This window comes from Plectropomus leopardus, chromosome 10 (genome assembly GCF_026936395.1).
Source record: "Plectropomus leopardus strain MGB_pleo_1.0 chromosome 10, ASM2693639v1, whole genome shotgun sequence".
NCBI classification, from domain to species: Eukaryota; Metazoa; Chordata; class Actinopteri; order Perciformes; family Serranidae; genus Plectropomus; species Plectropomus leopardus.
The window spans coordinates 13,313,209-13,329,666 of record NC_142185.1 but is presented as its reverse complement, the minus strand read 5'-3'; the positions used below and the strand labels follow the sequence as shown (position 1 = coordinate 13,329,666).

Below are 16,458 nucleotides of genomic sequence, written 5' to 3'. Positions count from 1 at the left end.
AGTTGGATGTCAGCACTCACTGTGTGATATGGCCAGAAACACAAGAAGTGCATTAGTTATATTAGCACACCTTTTTTTAATTTTACATAAACTTGATGTGGTGGATGAAACTCTGCAGGTTTGAATTTATTGATTAAACCTGACACCATCCACATGTACTGACTGGAGGGAGTGTTCCTCATGCCTAGGGGTCTGCAACCTTTACTATCAACAAAAAAATGAAAATATCTGGAGCCACAGAAAACATTTAAGCCTTTCACTGAAGGTAACACTGCCTGTTAAGTCCAAATAATTAACATCACTAATGGGTCTAAATATACTTTGGTTTGGTTTGGTTCTTTAACTTTCCAGCGTTTTTAGTTAAACAAACAAATCGATCCACACATTATTGTGGTGAAATCCGGGGGTGGGGGTGGGGGTGAAATCCACAGCTATCTCAAGACAATTTAAGACCAGCTATTGCTTTTTGGTTTGGCAAATTTAAAAAAAAAATAACGGCTAGGTGTATATATAGGATACTAAATCTTTTCCTTCTACTTGTCTAAATCTGCATCAGTCAGAAGCTGTGCCTGTTCTGTTGCAGGTTTAGCCCTGAACTCCTAAAGGTCACACTGTGACCACATCTACTAAAAACAGCTTCCACTGTCTCTTTTGCCAGTCTTTCCAAAACACAAACCAGCAGGTTTAATATTTTTAAACAGCCTGCAGTTCCTGTCTTTCCCTGAATTACCTCCAGCTTTGACATCTAGCTGCAGGCCACTGACACTGGAGAGAGATTAACTTCCGGCCAAAGTCTATTTTCTGAATGTCATAGAAATAATCATTTTTAACTGCAGCAGCACTTAAAATTGAGTCCCTGGAGTCTGCATTAAATGGGATTATTTTCTAAGTCATTAATGCATTCTACATAAAACTATTTAGTTTCTAGACAAACTGCTTTTTTGTGGGTGTCAAGACAAACTTTGACTGCATAGTGTCTGAAATTAATCCCAAATAATGCATCATTATGCACATATTATGCTCTGAAATAGGACATTGAAATGACTATGTACATATGCTGTTTTGTTCATATGCCAAATTAATAAGACCGTGTTTTTGGAGAAATAAACTCCCAGCATGTTTCACTTGACAGTAAACACTGTAAAATAAAGCAATCAACAAAAATTTTATATAAGATTGCAGGAGCACAGATAAAAGCTGTCGACAGAAGAGAACGACTTCTGCTCATGATTAAGACTTAGCAGATTCACCCACATTAAATCCGAGTCTTAGTATAATCAATACTTGGAAGTTTTTTCTGTGCAGAGAGCAGGGACTTGAGATTTTGGAGAAAAAATACAGTGTCAGCATCTTACTTAATGCTCCCTCACTGGTCGGTTTAATCAAATCTAACCACCAGCAAAGAAACCTCCTGACCTAAAATTGAAATATTCAGTATTAGATTCACTTAATATGCTGCTCAGACAGACAGCTGATGTACATAAAAGGTCTTGGGTGTAACTAGAGAGCCAGAAGCTTTAAAAAAAATAGTGCACACACACACGCAATGTCTTCCCAATGCAAGTGATGTCATTAAGTCAGTAACTGCAGCATGAATTAATGATCAAAAAGCTCTTGTTACAGCACAGGTGCTGATCTAGGATCGGACGCACAGGTACGTAACACAGTGAAGGTTTTTGTGGCACTGAGAACATCTGTTGTAAGTGTAACAGATCTGAATCTACACGGGTTACTCCTGCAGACAAACACAAGTCCCTTTTACACTTCCTGTTACATATTGTGGGAATATTTTGTTACCTGGCTTTTCTGTGTAAAGGGTACAATCTGAGAATGGGGTAACAGAGTAGTCTCCCCGTTAAGTCGGCAGTGGCTGTAGTAACAGCCTCAAATTTGCATTTATGTAAAAGCAACAAGCGGCAGGACAGGTCCGTGGGCATGAGGTGTAAGGTTTTGACTATGAGTTATGCATGTGAACCACTGTGAGAGATTTTAAAAAAGCAGCTAGCAGCAGTTAGCCGCTGACTCAAAAAAGAACAGCAGCCAAAAATGTCGGCATAACAGAAAAACAGTGAGTTGATCTGTTGCTACTCCAGACAACATATAGCAATATGTTGTGCAAGACACTAAATCCCAGTTTGCTTTGATGGCTATTTTATCGGTATGTGAGTGCTTCAAAAAACTGAGTTGCAGGTAACCCCTTGTATGGTAGCCTTAGCCAGCAGTGTGTGAATGGGTGAATGTGACTCGTAGTAAAAAAGAGCTTTGAGTGACCAAACAACTAGAAAAAAGCCATACTAGTACAGGTCCATTTGTTACTGTCCATTGAAAGCTCTGCCAACAAGTAGTTTTTTTTGTCACACTAGAGGCTGACACTGTTGTATTACATGTCATGCCTTTTAGGCTTGTCATGCCCCTTTTGCTCCTGTAGTGTCGATATGCTGTCTAAAATCCCAAACTGGAGTGGCACGATGCCACCGTTGTTTGGCTCTATGTAAAAATACGAAGGCAGTGTAAAGAGGGGACATCATAATGGCTCTATAGCGTGATCTCTGGGTACAAAGGGCTATAGTTATCTTCGACAAGAACACTGTAGATGGTCCTGAACATCGTCCATGACTTTGATGGATACAAAAAACCTGTGTGTAACTTAAAATTAGCAACCTTTGGGTCTTCATCCTGTAGGTCGAGAGTAAAACCACAGCTTCTTTCTCAGACCAGACCCAAGTAAGTTAATGAGTCCACATGTTTTAATTCATCATTACCTCTACCTCTACCGTCACAATACTCGATAAAGACACCATTTTACCTGTCTGTATCTGCACTACTTATAATACCATAGTTATACTTTCAGGAGCATGCTCCATGATGGAGGATAACTAAACATATTTGCTGAAGACCGTCACTTAACTTTCATTAGCAGTATTTCTTACACTGAGTTTAAATCAAATGATTACGTGTAAATGAAAAGGAGTGCTCATAGATACTATGGAGAATACCCAAGTCTCTTGTAGCTTTTTGTTTGATGTCACTGCCAAATGTGTGCGTTATATAGCCTCACTACTCTCATGCTGTTCTATCATCTCTCTGAGCCAAAGTCAGCCATAGCGGTGTCCCTCATTAATAAAAGCAAATGGTTCCCTCTTGTGTCCATTGTGTGCCATCACTTGAACTGCAGCAGCTTGCAGAATTGTGTGGTTATATGACTCAGTGCAGATCTTACTGTTTCAGTATTTCAGAATCAGCATTTACTGCTCACTTTCTTTTGCATAATGTAACTATAAAGTGCCCTAATGTTTTGATTGTCATCACCAAATTTCTTCCAAATAACCTTCTTGTTATATGACACGATAAAGTCTCTCTTCAAGTGTATGCATAGGGGATGTAGCTCAGTGGTAGAGCGTGTGCTTCGCATGTGCAAGGTCCTGGGATCAATCCCCAGCATCTCCAGTGTTTCCCACACTTTAATAGAAAATCATTACTGTGTTATCTCATGTTGCAGGTTCACATCTGTACAGAAAAGACTCAAACATCCTCAAGAAAGAGAAAAGGTGGACAGTAAAGAAAAATAATTTGAGCAGCCCAGTTAGAGGTACAACCGCAGAGTACTAGCTTCAAACAGTGAAACATTATTGACTGGCTAACCAACATCAGTCCAACTAATGGCTTACTGAAGACAAACCTAGAGGCAAAATACTCTGACGCAGTGTTTTTCAAACCAATCCTCAAGGAGCTCTAGCACGGCATGTTTTCACTCCCTGCTGTAACACAGCTGGATCAAACTATCAGCCTGCCATCAAGATGCTTCAGGAGTTCACAACAAGATGATCATAAGAATCAGCTGTGTTGCAACAGGGAGACATTCAAAACATGCAAGACTACTGATCTGCCAGGAGAGGTTTGAGAGAAGCTGCTCTGAGGACTGACTTGGTTTGTAAGATTATCTCCAACTTGCCTTATATGATCAACAAAGACGATGTGGCTTAAAGGGAGTGTAGCTCAGTGTTAGAGTGATTGCTTTGTATGTATAAGGTCCTGGGTTCAATCCCTGATATGTCTTCTAACATGTTATACTGTACCTAAAGAGCACTTACTTAACCTATTTATATGTACAGTGTCATCTATAAATGAATTCCGCAAATGGCATTTATCAGAGTCCGTGCAGAATGCAAGCATTTAAATGCTTGTTACCTCATTAATTGACAAGAAGCAAAACACTTGATGCTCTTTAAAGTTATTCATGGTGGTCATCACTATATGCTGATGCTTTTTTAACATATATAATGCTACTTTCATAACCATGATATGCTTCTGGTGACTCAACAAATGAACAAATAAACTAATGATAGTTGGTCACAGTAGGTTTTTGAAGGATAAATTGCAAGTTGACTGAAGTTCTTTTTTTAACCCGCGTTAAATGGTTATATTGGATATTAAAGTGTTGTCACAGGAGATTGGGAATTTTACTTTTTAAATTAATAAAGTAGCACAGGATATGGCATGTCAGATTTTAAACCATAAGAGTTCACTACACATGGCTAGAAATAGGAGATCGACTCAGGGGAAGGTAGCCTATTTAACCCTGCTCATCAGTTCCAAGGACAGGAAGCAGCAATAGAAGGAGAAGACAGAGAAAGCACAAGGTCAAAAAAGTTAAAATGTTGTCTGCATTTACCTGTTGGTTTCTGGTGTACAATGTAATTCATTAGGGAAAATTGTTCAGAAAGTGTAGTAGCCTACTTGGCAACATGGGCAAAAGACTTATTCACTGCATCATCAGAATCCCAAAACATCTTTTGACAAGGTAATGATGTCACATGTGCAAAACTGAGGTCTTTTTTTTAAAAACTTTTACTTACAGTAAAAGTGTTGGAGATTAAAATTTAAAGAAAGATAAAAGAGTCACAGTAAAGCATGTCTAAAAGAAGTAATACTAGTAATACTACATCTACAATGAGTCATAGAAAACTATGTTGAAAATTTGCAAAATAAGTCATAGTTTATTGTGTTGAAAAGGCACAGTAGAGTTTAAACCAAAAAAGTCATAGTCTATATGCCAATGTTGAAAAAGTGTAAAAAAAAAATTTAAATAAATAAATAAATAATAGTATAGTAAGGTTAAAAAAATGGATAAAAAGTCAAAGTATTGTATGTCAAAATAAGTGATAGTATAATATGGAGAAATTATTCTAAATTATACTACAGTCTGTTGAAAAAAAAACCCTCATTGTAAAATATGTTAGCAATAGTTGAAAAAATAGAATAGTGATGTCACGTGACCGGGGATCCGACGTATTATAATGGCGTCGACACGTGACGCGGAAAAGCGAATGGCTGCCTACCTGAGCCTCACATCGAGGCATCTTTCAACTATATCCATCAGCCACGTTCAGAGTCGGCATCTACCATAATACATCCATGATTAATTGTCAGGCATAAAGGCGGAAGCCGGATAAACCCTAAAAACGCCACGGCCGAGAGTCCAGCCTGCTACCAGCAAAGGGGCTAGCTCGCCACCGATGACATTGCGATCCTCTTCACAGTCCTGAAAGAAATACCTGGTGAGCTACAAAGCCTGGGGGAAATTTGTAAAGCGACATCGTACAAGGAGGAGAAATTTAAAACACTCGTTACGAGGATGCATGAGGTGGAAGGTAGGCTGGATTTTTTGGAAGACGCTGAAAACCAGTTAAAGGGAAATCCACTAAAACCGAACTGGAGGCTCTTCGTGGACGGGTGGATGATGTGGAAGACCGGAGCAGACGTAATAATCTGTGTTTTGTCGGCATCCCTGGGGGCTGTAAGTCGGGGGACCCGGTCGCATTCCTGGAAAAGCCCGACCTGAAATGCTGAATATAATACCACCATGGAGAGGATGGCTCATCGACCGGGCGCATAGAATCGGTCATAGCCAATGCAAAATTCATGCGGTCAGAGGACAGGGATCGTGCTCTCCGTACATCTCAGCGAAAGCAGAAATACAGTGGGATGGCAAAGTGAGACTTTAGCCAAATGAGATGCCTTTAGGGGATGCAAGAAGCTGCTGCACCAGCCTGGAGTCAAGTTTGCTCTCCGCGATCCAGCCCCGCTCAGAGTGGCTTCGACAGCCCGAGGAAAGCTGTGGACTTCATCCGAAAACAATTAGCCTCCTTGGTCGTGTGGGATGAGTGATTTACCCCCCCATGACTCATTTTGTTGTGGGTCATTCTTACTGAAAACATGCTGTAAAATTTATCTGAGATGGAAAATGATACACCCGTTAATTTCTATTCATGGGGTAAGTTAAATTACTTTTATTTCAGTCTGCAAGTTCTGCTGGGTGATAAACAAAACAGTTTTGAACTTTTCATATGTTGTTTACATACTCATTTGAAGCAAATCCATACCAGCCTTTCTCAAAATGATAAAATCCTTCTCCAGTTTCTCTGGCTATCGGGTATATTGGACAAAGTCCAAGGCCCTGCCCCTGACCTCCTATTGCCCTAAATCATTATTTCAAACTGGGTTATTTTGTGTAATTTTGGCCCACTCCCAGAAAAAATCTGCCCAGATATGGAGAGGTGGTCTCCGCTCTATCTCATAATATAATATATTATATTCATATTATATTCATAATATAAAGATGAATTGTGCGCCCAAAGTGACTTGTCTCCTTCAGTCTTGTCCACTGACCATTTCTATTGATTATTTCAAACAATTCGACATACTTTGTAAATAGGGGTGGAGCCAGCGATCTGCATCGATATATTGATTAAATGATGCAACAATCACGTTACATCCATGCAAAGTGTAAACGTCGATCCGTATCATCCTCTGTCAGACGCGCCCTTGTTTTGAAAGTGTGTGTCACTGTCACACAGCGTCAGGACGGTAATGGGGATCAGCTGAGAGAAAGATGATGAGGATAACCGTTTACTCGGGAAAAAACCATCAGTGTGGAAATGTTTTCAGAGAAACTGCGAGTGAACAGATAGCGCAGTTCATACGTAAACAAAAGCAGGGCTGAGGAAACGTAACATACCTACCAGACCAATTTTGCTGACTTCTTGTTAACGTTACATAAGCTGCTCTATTTCAGCAATGTTGACTGAAAAAACGTGCATGTAGACTGAAAGTCATCTGTGCTGTTCTGTCGGGAGATTCAGGGACTAAAACCAGCGGTGTGGAAGAGAAAGCATACAGTCATGTGAAAAAATTAGGACACCCCATTAAATATTCAGTTCCTTGTTAAGAAATGTTCACATGTTGATGTCTATTTTTTTTTATTTATCTCTTTAAAAGAAAGTGATTTATTGCAGGTAAACAACAAAAATTAACCTGGTTTTACTCATTTAAAAAAAGATGAAGAAGACAAAAATGCGTATTCTAACTGAGGAAAAAGTTAGGACACCCTACCACCTAATAGCTAGTACTAGTAGTAGCAAGTTCACAGTTGGAATGAGGTTCCTTTCCTGGGATGCTGTATTTGGTTTATGCCAAACATGTCCTCTGTTCTGATGTCCAAATAATTCAATTTTAGACTCATCTGTCCAAAGAACATTATTCCAGAAGTCCCGGTCTTTGTATACGTTCTCTCTGGCATACTTCAGTCTGGCCTTTGTGTTTTTCTTAGAGCGTAAAGGTTTCCTCCTTGCATGCCTCCCATGAATGTTAAACTTGTGCAGTCTCTTTCTGATTTACATGCACTTTCACATTATCAGTAGCAAGAGCCTGTTGTAAGTCCTGTGATGACATTTTAGGGTTTTTGGAGACTTCTTTTAGCATTTTGCGGTCTGTTCTCGGGGTGAACTTGCTTGGATGGCCAGACCTGGGCATGTTGGCGGTTGTTTTGAATGTCCTCCACTTGTAGACTATTTTCTGGACAGTGGAATGGCTGATTTCATATTCTTTTGAGATCTTTTTAAATCCCTTACCAGACTCATAAGCTGCTACAATCTTCTTTCTGAAGGCTTCAGACAGCTCTTTCGATCTCACCGTGGTGTTCACTCTCACTTCAACAGTCAGGAGCACACCAAACTAAATGTCTGAGGTTTAAATAGGGCAAGCCTCCTTCACAATGCTGAGTAACGATGTTCCAATCATGCGCACCTGATCTGACACACCTGTGTGTGATTTTAGCCATTTGAAGTGGGAATAAATGTGGGGATGTCCTAATTTATTACTCACCAGAAATTGCATTTTTATATTATATTTTACAGAATGTTTTAAAAAGTTTTTCTTCAGTTTCAATTGTTTAGTTATATTACTTGAATCTCTCAGTATTGTTAAAATCAATATTAAATATCCATATGTCCAAGTTTGTTAAAAAAAAACACATTCTTTCATAGGGTGTCCTAATTTTTTCACATGACTGTAAATAATAGTAAATTGGTTAAGTTATGAGTATAGGTAAAGTCCACTAGACGCTAAGCTAATTTCTGCAATGTAAAATGCCATAGGCTTATGCTAATAACGTTAGCATGTTGTATTTGTGGGGAAATGTGATCTACAAAAGACAGTTGTTTTGTCTAAGATCCATGACAGTTATTATTGAGTAGTATACGTCAGTGATAAGATCTCGTTGTTAATCCATGTTTTGAGGATGTTTGGAGAAGTTTGTCTTCAAGTCAGACAGCCCTGAAGTTTTAGGGAAAAGATCATGGTTTGAATTAAAATGAAAGCATTTTTTCCAGAAAGCATTTTGCTTTCAAACAGAATGAACCAGTTTTAACTATTTCCAATGATGTATGTGTTGTTTTTATCTTTTCTGGCCAAAAGCAGAGAAAGGGGTGGCAGCTTCTCCTGTAACCGACTGTGTCAAATGAGCATATAATATCGGCCGATATCGATTGCAGGCCCCCTAAATCGAATCGAACCAAAATAGTATCATGGTAGACTTTGTAATATTGGCAAATATCGAATCGTTGTCCGAAATATTGATATAATTTCATATTGTGATGAAAGCAGTGATTTACACCCTAAACCCTACTATGTAATATATTTTTCTGGAAAAGCAAAAGGCCAAGAATACCAATAAGAAAACTACGAAACCTGTTGTAAAAGGTGGTCTGGGCCTCCTAAACCTGCTTTTTAATTATAATGCCGTTGACCTCTGGCACTTATTACACTGGGCACTTTCTCCAGAAAGAGCCTCCCTATGGTATACAATAGAACTGTCAGTGTGCACCTCCTTACCAAGTACCCAAACTCATCCCGTAGTCGCTCCCTTACAGGGGATCTGGAGGAAAGTTTCTCACATATTCCAAATTGACCCCTACTTAAGTCTCTCTTCTGGTATATGGGAAAATCCCAAACTCCTTGTCGGCGAATCCCCAGCTATATGGAGGGAGTGGGTGAATAATGGTGTCCATACTTTGGTGACCTCTATGAAGAAGGTGTCCTCAAATCATTTGATAATCTTGTTGAACAGCTCAAGTCAGCCAATAAACAATTTGGGAGATACCTCCCATTAAGACATCTCCTTGTCAGTACTTTTGGCTCAACATATACTCCTTCCTTTGGCTTGGACCACATCAAGCAAATTTTGCATATTGAAGAGACAGGGCACGGGGCATCCCATTATTAATCGATGCTTATAAACAAATCTGGTTACAAGTTCACCATAGCACACCACAAACAGGTTTCCAGAGATTTGGTATAAGGTTAATACAATTCAAAAATTTTCAGCAATTTTACTGATATCCATACAGGTTATTCTGCCTCGGTCTGAAAGAAACGTCAGGGTGATTTAGTCCTTGCACTGTGGTTATGCTTGAAAGTACAGACTTTTTGACCAGAGTCCATGAGTATATTAAGGGGATTATCGGGGTAGTAGTTTTGTCCCAGAGTATACATATTTGGAAAGCCCCAACCCATTGGCCATATTGTAAAACCCTTAGCAAACTGGATTCAGACAAGCATTATGATTGGTAAACAGATGATATTGTGAAAGTGGAAAGCAACAGATGGCCCATCATTTCAGGAACAGATCTCAGAACTGGGCAAGGTGGCAGCTTTTGAGAAAATACCCTATAGTCTAATAATTCGATATATACTTATACACACACACACACACACACACACACACACACATATATATATATATATATTTGAGGTAGACTACCATGATAAATGGGGAATGTTTTTGCAGATCCACTCACTACAGGAGAACCAGTGGACATATGGTGGTTTGTTAAGCGCTGGACTCAAAAAATACACTAGTGTGCCTATATGTTTATCACAGAATTCTGTAGGCATTTGTAAACATACACGGCATTTTGTTTTTAAGGTGCACAGCTTTTGACAGGTCTGCAATATCTACAGGAGGGTGAATGTGGCAATGGCACAAAGGAAGAAAAATATGAATATGGACAATAGTACATGGACAATGTTTGACTCACTTGGCAGTGGTTTGGGTGGATTCTGATCATTTCATAATACCTCAATGCTGATTTATCATAGTTTATCCTCCACTAGTGCACTTGTTTATTTGTTTTTGTTATGTTTTTGTTTTGATGTCACCCAGTCCTTATTGATTTATTTTGTTTTATCTTCTCTCTCTCTCTCTCTCTCTCTCTCTCTCTTTCTCTCTCTCTCTCTCTCTCTCTCTCTCTTTCTCTCTCTCTCTCTCTCTCTCTCTCTCTCTCTCTCTCTCTCTCTCTCTCTCTTCTGTCTGGTGTATTTTTTTTGCTTTGTTTTTTGGGACTGTATTATCTGTGATGTGGTTTTGTGTTGCTGAAAATTTGAAATTCAATAAACTTTGGGTCACAAAGAAATAGAATATTATGTTGAAAAAGTCATTGTATACTATGTGGGGGAAACAAGTGCAAGAAGGCATTGTATAGTATAACAAAAAAGTAAAAAAAAAAAAAATCATAAAAAAAATCATAGTATAGTATTTCGAAAAAAGTCGAAGTAGAATATGTCGAAAAAGTTCAAAAACAGTCACAATAGCATGTGAAAAAGCAAAAGCAAAAGAAAAACAGACATACCACAGTATGTCAGCAAAAGTGCAAATGAGTCAGAGTATAGTATGTTGAAATGTACAAAAGAAATTGTATACCATGTTAAAAAAAGTCATAGTATAGTATGCAAAAAAAAAGGTCATAGTATTGTATAGTGAAAACAGTGAAAAAAATGTGGTATAGTATGTTGTGAAAAAAAATCATTCTATTGTAGGTTGAAAAAAGTGTTCAGAACAAGTCAAAGTATGGTATGTAAAGAAAGAACAATTAAAAAAAAATTTCATCAAAGTCAGTCAAGTATGTTATAGTACATAGAATGCTATGTAGTCCAAAATGAACTAAAATGGCACAAAAACGTTGTAGTATAGTATGTCGTCAAATACGACTCAAAATCATCAAAAATGACCCCAAATCGGACAAAAATCTGACCAAAATGTCATAGTATAATTTGTCGTCCAAAATCTGACCAAAACGTCATTGTATAGTATGTCGTCCAAAATCTGACCAAAAATGTCATAGTATAATTTGTCGTCCAAACTCTGACACAAACATCATACTATAGTATGTTGTCTAAAATCTGACCAAAACATCATACTATAACATGTCGTCCAAAATCTGACCATAATGTCATAGTATTGTATGTCCTCCATAATCTGACCAAAATATCATACTTTTGCATGCCGTCCAATATCTGACCAAAACGTGGTAAAATATGTCGTCCAAAATTTGAAACAAATGTCATGCTATAGTATGTGGTCCAAAATCTGGTCAAAACGTCATACTATGCTATGACTTCCAAAATCTGACCAAAACATCATACTATAGTATGTTGTACAAAATCTGACCAAAACTTCATAGTATTTGTATGTTGTCTAAAACTTGAACAAACTTCATAGTATTGTATGATGTCCAAAATCTGACCAAAATGCCATAGTATGGCAAAAAATCTGACTAAAACATTGTAGTGTAGTATGTCGTTCAAAATCTGACCTAAATGTAATAGTATAGCATGTGGTCCAAAATCTGACCACAACGTTATACTATGCTATGACATCCAAAATCTGATCAAAATGTCATACTAAAGTATGTCGTCAAAAATCTGACTGTCATAGAACAGTATGTCATCCAAAATCTGATCAAAATGTCACAGTATAATATCCATCCATCCATCCATCCATCCATCCATCCATCCACTTTCGTCTCTCAAGCAGTGCTTTCTAGTTCCTCTTGGGAGACCCCAAGGCGTTCCAAGGCCAGACAAAAAATGTAATCCTTCGAGCGTGTTCTGGGTCTGCCCCGGGGTTTCCTACCAGGAGGACATGCCCGGAACACCTACAGCGGGAGTCACTCAGAGGCATCCTGATCAGATGCCTGAACCACCTCAGCTGGCCCCTTTCGGCGCAGCGACTCTACTCCCAAGTTCTCCCGGATGTCCAAGCTCCTCACCCTATCTCTAAGGCTAAGCTCAGTTTCCCTCTGGAGGAAGCTCATCTCGCCACTTGTATCCGCGATCTCATTCTTTTGGTCACTATCCAGGGCTCATGACCATAGGTGAGGATTGGAACATAGATGGACTGGTAAATCTAGAGCTTCGCCTTCTGGCTCAGCTCCTTCTTTACCGCGACAGTCCGATGCAACTCCCGCATCACTGTGGATGCCGCACCAAACCTTCTGTCCATCTCACGCTCTCAAGCTCTACCCTCACTCGACCAGGAGATACTTGAATTTCTTCGCTTGGGGCAGCAGCTCACTCCCCATCCCGAGGGAACAGTCCACCTTTTTCCGGTAGAGAACCATTGCCTCAGAATTGGAGGTGTTGACTCTCATGCGGACTGCTTCACACTTGGCTGTAAACTGCCCCAGTGCATGCTGGAGGTCACAGCATGATGGAGCCAACAGAACCACATTGTCTGCAAAAAGCAGAGACGCAATTCTGATATCCCCAAACTGGACCCCTGTCTCCCCTTGGCTGCGCCTTGAGATCCTGTCCATGAAAATCACAAACAGGATCAGAGACAAGGGTATGCGGACACAGCTCTCACTTTGGTTATACAGGGACTGTATGGCTTGCAGAAGTGACCCCGGCACCCCGTATTCTGCAGTTCCCCCCACAGGACCCCCCAGGTGTGTTAGCCAAGACAGCCATACAGTGTCCAGAGCCTTCAGCATTTCAGCGTGAATCTCATCCACACCAGGTGCCTTGCCACCGTGGAGCTTTTTGAGCGACTTGTGCCAGGGATATGGATAAAGGTTCCCCCAAGTCTTCAGACTCTGCCTCTTCCATGGAGGACATGAAGGCAGGGTTCAGGAGTTCATCAAAGTGTTCCTTCCATGGTTCAACAACATCCCCAATCTGGGTCAGCAATTCTCCTCTGCTGCTGAGGACAGCCTGAGACAAGCCCTGCTTCCCCTTACAGAGAGGTCTCATAGTATCAGAACATCTTTGGGGCCGACCAAAGGTTGTCCTCCATGGCCTCCCTGAACTCCTCTCACACCTGAGTTTTTGCTCCTCAGAGAAGACCATGATGAAACGGCGTTTTCAGGATGTGGGTACCTGAAGCCAGACCCGAGGAAGGAACTCACCGGTGAGCGTCTGGAGGCTGGGCCTTTGCCCATGGGGCCTGGTCAGACTCAGCCCCAAGAAAACACATGGAGCTGTCACCGACAGCCGTCAGGGAAACAGATCGTGGTTGGGTGCCTTGTGTGCTGGGTGGTAGGCGGGGGCAGGGCCACGAGCGTGCCAATCCTCAGAGTCGCAGACTGGTTCTAAGGACAATATAGTATGTCTTTCAAAAATCTGACCAAAACAACATAGCATGGTTTGTCGGGCAGAATCTGAACCACAACTTCATAGTGTTGTATGTCGTCCAGAATCTGATAAAAACTTCATAGTATTGTATGACGTACAAAATCGGACCAATACCTCATAATATAGTATGTTATCCTATAGTGTGTTTTGGCACACTATTTTACGTGGTTTTCAGCAGTTTCTGAGACTTTTTTTTTTGGCAATTTTGGTCATTTTATCGACTTGCCATATTAGGGTGTTTTTGGCAGTTTTTGCAACATTCCATGCTATGGCTTGACTTGGCACCCTATTTTATGAAGTTTTAAGCTGTTTTCATAGCCTTTTTGACATGCCCCATATTATGTTTTTGGCCGTTTTTGCAACATTAAATTATGACATATCTTGGCAGACTATTTTATGTGTTTTTGGGACAGTTCATTTTTTTCCTTTTTTCACCATGCTGTAGTATAGCATTTTCAGTCATTTTTTTGACATGCCATATTTTTGCTTTTTTTGGCCGTTGGTGCAACATTCTATGTTATGGCGTGTCGGGGACATTTTATTTTCTGACATTTTTTGCCATACCATAGCCTTGCTTTTTGGGTTTTTTAATTAACATGCCATATTATAATGTTTTTGGCAGTTTTTGAAACATTCTATGCTATGGCGTGTCTTGGCTATGTTTGGTGCATTTTATTGTTCGACTTTTCTCATTTTCTCTTATGATTTTCTATTTGTCATTTTTTTCAACATGCTATATGAGTGTTTTTGGCTATATATTTGCACTTATTAATGCTATGGTGTGATTTCGCATGCTCTTTTCAGGTGTTTTCAGCTGTTTTTGGGACATGTCAAATTTTGATATTTTTACCATACATATAGCCTTGCTTTTTTGGTGATTTTTTTGACGTGCTATATTTTTGGCCATATTTGCAGGCTTTTATGATATGGCGTTTCTCGGTACACTATTTTATGCTGTTTTGAGGTGGTTTGAGCTGTTTTTGTGACATGTCAAATTTTGACATTTTTGCCTTAATATAGCCTTGCTTTTCTCATCATTTTTTCGACATGCTGTATTATGGTGTTGTTGACAATATTTGCATGTTTAAATGCTATGGCGGGTATGTGCATGCTATTATATGCTGTTTTGAGGTGGTTTGAGTTGTTTTTGGGACATGTCAAATTCAGACATTCAGACATTTTTTTGCCTTAATATGGCCTTGCTTTTTTCACCTTTTTTTGGACATGTTATAATATGGTGTTGTTGACAATATTTGCACGCTTTTATGCCATGGCGTGTCTCAGCACGCTATTTTATGCTGTTTTGAGGTTGTTTGAGCTGTTTTTGGGACATGTCAAATTTTGAGATTTTTGCCTTACTATAGCCTTGCTTTTTTCGTCATTTTTTCGACATGTTATAATATGGTGTTTTTGTCCATTTTTGCATGTTTAAATGCTATGGCATGTCTCAGCACGCAATTTTATTCTTTTTTGAGGTTGTTTGAGCTGTTTTTGGGACATGTCAGATTTTCGCATTTTTGCCTTACTATAGCCTTGCTTTTTTTGCCTTTTTTTGGACATGCTATATTATGGTGTTTTTCACAACATTTGCACGTTTTTATGCTATGGCGTGTCTCAGCATGCTATTTTATGCTGTTTTGAGGTTGTTTGAGCTGTTTTTGGGACATGTAAAATTCTGACATTTTTGCCTTACTATAGGCTTGCTTTTTTCATCATTTTTTCGACATGTTATAATATGGTGTTTTGGACATTTTCATACATGTTTAAATGCTATGGCGTGTCTCAGCACGCTATTTTATGCTGTTTTCGGTGGTTTGAAGAGTTTTTGGGACATGTCAAATTCTGACATTTTTGCCTTACTATAGCTTTGCTTTTTTCGCCTTTTTTTGGACATGCTATATTATGGTGTTTTTGACAATATTTGCACGTTTTTATGCTATGGCGTGTCTCAGCACACTATTTTATGCTGTTTTGAGGTGGTTTGAGCTGTTTTTGGGACCTGTCAAATTTTGACATTTTTGCCTTACTATAGCCTTGCTTTTTTCGTCATTTTTTTGACATGCTGTATTATGGTGTTTTTGGACATATTCATGCGTTTTTATGCTATGGCGTGTCTTAGCACGCTATTTTATGCTGTTTTCCGGTGGTTTTAGCTGTTTTTGGGACATGTCAAATTCTGACATTTTTGCCTTACTATAGCCTTGCTTTTTTCGTCTTTTTTTGGACATGCTATATTATGGTGTTTTTGATCATTTTTGCACGTTTAAATGCTATGGCGTGTCTCAGCACGCTTTTTTATGCTGTCTTGAGGTGGTTTGAGCTGTTTTTGGGACATGTTAAATTTTGAAATTTTTGCCTTACTATAGCCTTGCTTTTTTTGGTCATTTTTTCGACATGCTGTAATATGGTGTTTTTGGACATATTCATACTTTTTGATGCTATGGCGTGTCTTAGCACGCTATTTTATGCTGTTTTCCGGTGGTTTGAGCTGTTTTTGGGACATGTCAAATTCTGACATTTTTGCCTTACTATAGCCTTGCTTTTTTCGTCATTTTTTCGACATGTTATATTATGGTGTTTTTGTCCATTTTTGCATGTTTAAATGCTATGGCGTGTCTCAGCACGCTATTTTATGCTGTTTTGAGGTGGTTTGACCTGTTTTTGGGACATGTCAAATTCTGACATTTTTGCCTTACTATAGCCTTGCTT

At 39.3% G+C, this 16,458-nt stretch overlaps 1 non-coding gene across 1 annotated transcript; it reads left to right on the top strand.

Annotated features, from left to right (window-relative positions):
* Positions 1-3,375: 3,375 nt before the first annotated feature.
* Positions 3,376-3,447, top strand: trnaa-cgc (transfer RNA alanine (anticodon CGC)). The gene has a single exon. It is a non-coding gene; the product is annotated as a tRNA-Ala (tRNA).
* Positions 3,448-16,458: the final 13,011 nt, after the last annotated feature.